The following is a 7,500-nucleotide window of genomic DNA, read 5'->3' as shown; positions in this document are numbered from 1 at the left end:
AATGTTAACACCGACAGTCTGGAAAAATGATTGTTAATGGGGAAAAGGAGAGGAAAAAATAAGAAAAATAATAATTAATACTACTAGTACTGCTACTACTATGATAGTAGGCCTAATAATAGCAGCTTAATAATAATAACCAACGCAAAAATCTGCAACATTTATTCTGAAGCCAAATCTAAACTGAAGTTCCTCTCAGCTGATAGTTTGATCCGAGACTGATAATCGATCAAACTGATCAGATGATATCCAGTCAGATCAGCAGGTCTGGTGGTTTAGTTGGTAAACTGAATGAGTTCATGCTGTGACGTCACAGCCTGGAGGTCAGAGGTCAGCAGCAGCAGAGCCGGTTCACAGTGAATGAATGTGGCTCAGCAGCATGTTTGAGTGACAGGAGAGAGAGAGAGAGAGAGAGAGACAGAGAGGCAGAGAGGGAGAGAAACAGAGAGAGAGAGAGAGAGAGAGAGAGACAGAGAGAGAGAGAGAGACAGAGAGAGAGACAGAGAGAGACAGAGACAGAGAGAGAGAGAGACAGAGAGAGAGAGAGAGAGAGAGAGAGACAGAGAGAGAGACAGAGAGAGGGACAGAGAGAGAGACAGAGAGAGAGAGAGACAGAGAGAGAGACAGAGAGAGAGAGAGAGAGGGGTGGAGTCTGACTGACTGAACTGATAATCAGAACAGCTCACTTCACTTCACTCTTTCTACTTCTGTTCCTCTGCTGCGTTCACAGTTCAGTTCAGGAGAGTGAAGCATTCTACAACCTGTCTGTCTGTCTGTCTGTCTGTCTGTCTGTCTCTCTGTCTGTCTGTCTGTCTGCCTGTCTGTCCATCTGTCTGTCTGCCTGTCTGTCTGTCAGTAGACTGGACCACAGACTGTCTAGAAGCTGCTACATCCCACTCTCTACCTGCTGGAGCTTCTTTTGAGGAGAAATAAAAAGTTATCTGCCGTTAGCTGAGCAGCTGCTAACTGCTAACTAGCTTAGCTGGTTTCCTCTTCCAGCAGATAACAGTGTTGAGATATTCCCACACACATCCAGTCTGATCCACTCTGCCTCTTTATGGAAATTCACTTAACAACCAATTTCTCCATCTTTGTTGTTGTCATGGGAAAGCGTCTCCTTCATTGTGATTGGTTAGCTGAGGAAAAAGGTGGTTCATGTCTAGGGCTGTGCAAAAAAATTGATACAGCTGAGTATTGCAATATTTTTTTTCCATGATACTGAATCGATTTTCCAGCCCCTCGTATCGATACATTAAAAAAAAATAATGTTTTAAACAGATTTAAAATGTCCTTAAATTTCCCTCAAATCCCTTTGAATTAAATAGTTTTGACTCAATTTGTCCGCTGAGTTATCAATATAATGTGATGTACATATTAGACTACCTAGGTGGTACACAGCAAGTTGGATTTTCAGCTCTATTTTTACATTTCCAGTAAATTATGTAGAGTATTGCAATGTGTTGTGATTCAGTCGTACGGTGAGGTCCTTGGCAGAACCCCGCCTTGTTCATGTCACTCTGAGCTTTTCTGAAAAGTTGAACCAAACTTCACTTCTGAGCACTTTTTGAAGAGCGGACGCCTTCTGTGCGTCTTGCTGCTGCTCTGATGATGTTTCCATGTGAAAAAGGCAGTTTGGAAAAAAAAACCTCTGTGTGAACGCAGCCTTGGGCGGCTTTCACACCCACACCGTTTGATGCAGACTTAACTAACTCTTTGCTAAGTTTGGATCATTTTGACAGCTGTTAACACACCATGTGACTTCCATCAGACTGTGGGGCAGAACAGAGGAAATGATCACATGTGCTCAGCTGGTTCACAGCAGGTTGTTTGGTTGTTTTTACCAAATTACAGCAAAGAGGAAACAGTTTAGAGCCAAGCTTGATCAGTATGGTCACTGAGCCAGCAGTGACTATGGAGTCTGATGATGTTATAACGTAGAGAGAGAGAGAGGGAAGACAGGAGAGAGAGAGAAAGGGGAGACAGCAGAGAGAGAGAGAGAGAGAGAGAGAGAGAGAGGGAAGACAGCAGAGAGAGAGAGAGAGAGGAAGACAGCAGAGAGAGAGAGAGAGAGAGAGAGAGAGAGAGGGAAGACAGCAGAGAGAGAAAGGGAAGACAGCAGAGAGAGAGAGAGAGAGAGAGAGAGAGAGGGAAGACAGCAGAGAGAGAAAGGGAAGACAGCAGAGAGAGAGAGAGAGGGAAGTGTATATATATATATATTTTTTTTTTTCCCATCTCATTGTTGTATTTAATTGTAATAATTATTTTATAATTGTATTATCCTTGACGCTTTGGCAATATTGCTCACCTGACATTCATGCCAATAAAGCATACTGAATTGAATTGAATTGAATTGACAGGAAAGACAGCAGAGAGAGAGAAAGGGAAGACAGCAGAGAGAGAGAAAGGGAAGACAGCAGAGAGAGAGAGAGAGACAGGAAAGACAACAGAGAGAGAGAGAGAGAGAGGGGGAAGACAGCAGAGAGAGAGAGAGAGGGAAGACAGCAGAGAGAGAGAGAGAGACAGGAAAGACAACAGAGAGAGAGAGAGAGAGAGGGGGAAGACAGCAGAGAGAGAGAGAGAGGGAAGACAGCAGAGAGAGAGAGAGAGAGAGAGAGGGAAGACAGCAGAGAGAGAGAGAGAGAGGGAAGACAGCAGAGAGAGAGACAGGAAAGACAACAGAGAGAGAGAGAGAGGGAAGACAGCAGAGAGAGAGAGAGAGAGAGAGAGAGAGAGAGAGAGAGAGGGAAGACAGCAGAGAGAGAGAGAGACAGGAAAGACAGCAGAGAGAGAGAGAGAGAGGGAAGACAGCAGAGAGAGAGACAGGAAAGACAGCAGAGAGAGACAGGAAAGACAGCAGAGAGAGAGAGACAGGAAAGACAACAGAGAGAGAGAGAGAGGGAAGACAGCAGAGAGAGAGAGAGAGAGGGAAGACAGCAGAGAGAGAGAGAGAGGGGAAGACAGCAGAGAGAGAGAGAGAGAGATGGAAGTGTATATATATATATATTTTTTTTTTTAATTTTTTTAATTTTTTTTAATTTATTTATTTATTTTTCCCATCTCGTTGTATTTAATTGTAATAATTATTTTATAATTGTATTATCCTTGACGCTTTGGCAATATTGCTCACCTGACATTCATGCCAATAAAGCATACTGAATTGAATTGAATTGAATTGAATTGAATTGACAGGAAAGACAGCAGAGAGAGAGAAAGGGAAGACAGCAGAGAGAGAGAGAGAGACAGGAAAGACAACAGAGAGAGAGAGAGAGAGAGGGGGAAGACAGCAGAGAGAGAGAGAGAGGGAAGACAGCAGAGAGAGAGAGAGAGACAGGAAAGACAACAGAGAGAGAGAGAGAGAGAGGGGGAAGACAGCAGAGAGAGAGAGAGAGGGAAGACAGCAGAGAGAGAGAGAGAGAGAGAGGGAAGACAGCAGAGAGAGAGAGAGAGAGGGAAGACAGCAGAGAGAGAGACAGGAAAGACAACAGAGAGAGAGAGAGAGGGAAGACAGCAGAGAGAGAGAGAGAGAGAGAGAGAGAGAGAGAGAGAGAGGGAAGACAGCAGAGAGAGAGAGAGACAGGAAAGACAGCAGAGAGAGAGAGAGAGAGGGAAGACTCGGTTCAGACAGCAGGAAGACCTGCAGCTGCCATGTTGAAACACAGCTGGTGGAAACAAACAGAACAAAAGTGTGAAGTCAGAGAGAGAGACAGAAGAAACATGTTAGCTAATCACATCATACTATAAAGCAAGGAATCTGTCTGTGTGTGTGTGTGTGTGTGTGTGTGTGTGTGTGTCCGTGGCATATCTCGAGAACCGTTCGTCCGATCGACTTCACGCTTGGCGGGTGTGTTGCTGGGGACCCGAGGAAGTGCAGTGCCGGATTTGGTGCAATTTGGACACGCGACACGTTCAATATTCATAAACAAGCGAACAGCGCTCTGTGCACTGGTTATGAGAAAGTGCAGAAAAATCTTAATCGTGTCCCTTCTCAGTTCCTGTAGTTTCCTTCAGTTGTTCCTCTGAAAAGATCAATCAGTAATAAAAATGTATCATTCACGAGCAAGGACCACGCCATCATCAGAATGTGATTTGAACGTTTATTCATTGATTATGTCAGGTTTTGAGCACAGTTTGCATTGGCCACAGATGACGGCTTCTTCTGGGACATGGACTGATTCAAGATTCGAAAAACTTTATTGTCTACCACATAATGATAGCAGTTACAGTGAGGAGTGAGGAAGCTGAGGATGTGAGTTTACAGGTGGGAAATGAAGAACGAGTTGAGGTGACAGAGGAGTGAGAGGAGTGAGAGGAGTGAGAGGAGTGAGAGGAGTGGACTCTGAAGAGCGGTAGGATGATTCGATTGAGTCTTTCGAGGCAACGAAGCGTGGAATAATTCTGTGTTGAGGGTTTTCCCGAGGAATTCGAGGGAGGTGGAGATGGTCCGATGGTTTTCTCTGTGGACGCGGGACCCTGAGGTCCGAGACCCTAACCCTAACCCAGCGTAGTTAGTCCATGGGCTGGAGGCCGATGAGGGAGGAGAAATGAGGAAATCGTCAAGAAGATGAATGAGATTGGGAATCTTGTGGTTGATGGTAAGAATCCGGCACGATGCTTCGGCAGCTGCTAGGGCTGAAATCTTAACGGGGATGGATTCATTTATTTATTTTATTATTTATATATATATTTTTTGTTGCCGGCATCCTGGTGCTTGTAGCTGAATTTTGTGATGCTCGCTGAAAAATGGATGGGGGAATATTGACGGTAGCTGGCATCCCGGTGCCAGTATTGGGAACTTAATTCTTGGTGGTGTTTGCTGTGATGGTGTCACCTGGAAGATCGCCCACGTGGTTTTGATTCTGAGGAGGAGCGTTGTTGTTTGCCAGAGTTCCCTGACAGTTTTCGAATAGTTTGGCTATATTTTTCTGGTCAGAAGGAGACCTGGCTGGAGCGTGAGAGCGTTTGGTCACTGGAGTTGGGGAACATTTGTTTGTCTTCTAGGGTCCTTTCCGTGATTGTCCCTCGTCTAAAGGATGTAGAGGATTCACGGCCTTGGTGGGAACGAAGGAGAAGGACTGGTAGGAAGGGAGGTGAGGCGGTCGAGTCTTTCCAGAGGAGCGTCGCCGTGGGAATGGCGCTCCGGTCCAGTCTCCGATGAGGCCGGGAGGTTCTCTGGACCGGCTCCTGAGGCCCGGCTGCTGTTTTCTTGGCTTGAGTACGGAGGATGCGTTCGGGCGTTCCGTGGATGGAAATGTCGTAGTCTTGGATGGATTAAGATAAATGCGATCCGTGGGAATTTTGAGGTGAAGAGAGGTGAGTGGAACGCTGAAGTTTAGACGTGAGCCAGGAGAACGATCTGTGGCGTTGTGTGCACAGGAGAACGAGGACAAACAGGGCAGGTAGGGCAGGGCAGGTAGGCAAATATAGATTAAGACCAGAAGAGGTGGAGCTGAGGTGTGGCCCTGCTGAAGACCTGCTGAAGACTGATCAGGATTACACCGGCTGACTGTTGCTGCTGTAGCTCATGGGCCTGCTGTGTTTAGATGTTAATATTATTTCAGTAGAAAGCTCGAATCCCCCCCAAAAAATCAAAATCACAATATGAACTTCTGTTATTTCCAGATCTCAGAGTCTGCAGTTAGTTTCTTCAGAGAGAGTTTGGTCCAAACTGGATTTGTGAACAAGGAGTTTTAGGATCAAAACCTTTCATCAGACTCAAACTAACTTAACAAAATCACTTTTCTTCAAACAATTTTAAAGTAAAAAAAAAAAATGAAAAGAAAAACTTGTGATGATATCATTTGCAATATTCTGTCAGATAATCATAGTTCACAGACCGCAGAGGGTCGGCCATGTCTGTTGTTGATGTTGACGCTGGTTGCTATGGTTCTGCTGTTGCCACGGTTACACATGTGAGCTCTGAACAGGGACCCATATGTTTAGAATTGCAATGGAAAACTAAAGGTACCAGTCATTTGCCATACTGTGCCAAACCAGACCTGGACCAGGTTCAGGTACCTGACGTCACCTGCCAATCAAACAGTGTGGGCGGAGCTTGAATTTCCTGTTGATGCAGTTTGAGTTAGAGAGAGAGAGAGAGAGAGAGAGAGGAGCGGAACAGACAGACAGATTATTACTTTGAAACTCAATAGAAACATGTAACGATAGGGCTGGGCGATAATTCAATATTATCGTTTATCGTCTTTCAGTGGAATCATACCGCGATGATATGAAGATATTTTGATATCGTGACACATTTCTGCTGTCTGAACTGATGATGACAAGCAAATTTTACTTGAAAACTCTCATAAAATGAGGTATGGTAGGAATATTATTTGAATATTTCTGTTTTGTTTGACATCACACCTAACATTACCATTTGGTTCAATGAGATGAACATTAATTTGATTATTTAACATGATTTTGCATATATGAACCATATCGTGATATATATTGATATCGAGAAAAATCCATTATCATGGTATTGATTTCAACCATATCGCCCAGCCCTATGTAATGTGCAAATATTAATTTAATTATCAGATATATAGGCTGCTAATGAAAGAGGTGAGATGGTGATTCTCTCTCTCTGTGTCTCTCTCTCTCTCTTTCTTTCTCTCTCTCTCTCTCTCTCTCTTGTCTCTCCCTTACTATCTTTATCTCGCTCATCCCTCTTTCTCACACTCTCGCTTTTTCTCTCGCTTTCTTTCCCTCTTTTTTTCTCTCTCCCTCGCTCGACCCTGCTCTATTAGCCTCGTTGCACCTGTTGCCATGGTAACATCATCAAGCATCAGTATTACAGCAGAGCAGAAGGTGTTGACAGACCATAATAGTCCTCTACACACGTTAGATTATGGCCTTATTTTACATATTATCCTCATTTATTTATGCATATTCTGTTTTTTTCCTTTACTTTCCTTCTTTCGTTCTTTCTTTCTTTTGTTCTTTCTTTCTTTCTTTTTTCTTTCTGTCTTTCTTTCTTTCTTCTCTCTGTCTCTCTCTGTTAAGTGGATGACTCACTGGTTGGTAGTTACTGGTTGTCGTAGCAACGGTGGACCATGTTGAAGGACAAGAAGGCGTGATGAGGGGCTGATGGGAAATAAAACAAAACATGTTGAGGGGCTGATGGGAAGTAAAATGTGTTGAGGGGATTGAGGGGAAATAAAAAAAATAACATAAAAAAGAAACATACTTTCTAGAAAGAATATGAGTCAGCTGAGTAAAGAACCAGCTGTCTCATTGTAGAAATGTCTGTTAGATAATAAAGTCTAAATCTCTAACAAGTTTCCATCGTTAGCTTAGCTACAACGCTAGCTACTTCGCAGAGTAATTGGAGTTAATGTAGAAACCAGCAGCTGGTACAAGTCACTTGGCTGGTCGGTCCTACAAATGTCCAAAATCTCTACTGCACATGTGCGACCCACAGACTGTAAATCAGATGCAGCAGTGAGTTCTTCACCTCAGGTCTCTGAAGGGTTTTGAAGCCTAAAGATCTGGTTCAGG

General features: G+C 43.9%; 1 long non-coding RNA gene across 1 annotated transcript in view; it reads left to right on the top strand.

The window, feature by feature from the left end:
• LOC139658055 (uncharacterized) overlaps positions 1–7,500 on the top strand; it is a 12,285-nt gene that overhangs the window by 688 nt on the left and 4,097 nt on the right. The window lies entirely within an intron of this gene.

This window comes from Centroberyx affinis, unplaced genomic scaffold (assembly GCF_046629955.1).
Source record: "Centroberyx affinis isolate AG114_WGS23_722 - 3 ecotype Tasmania unplaced genomic scaffold, CSIRO-AGI_Caff_v1 ptg002823l_1, whole genome shotgun sequence".
In the NCBI taxonomy this organism is placed as follows: domain Eukaryota; kingdom Metazoa; phylum Chordata; class Actinopteri; order Beryciformes; family Berycidae; genus Centroberyx; species Centroberyx affinis.
This window is presented reverse-complemented; position numbering and strand designations above follow the sequence as displayed.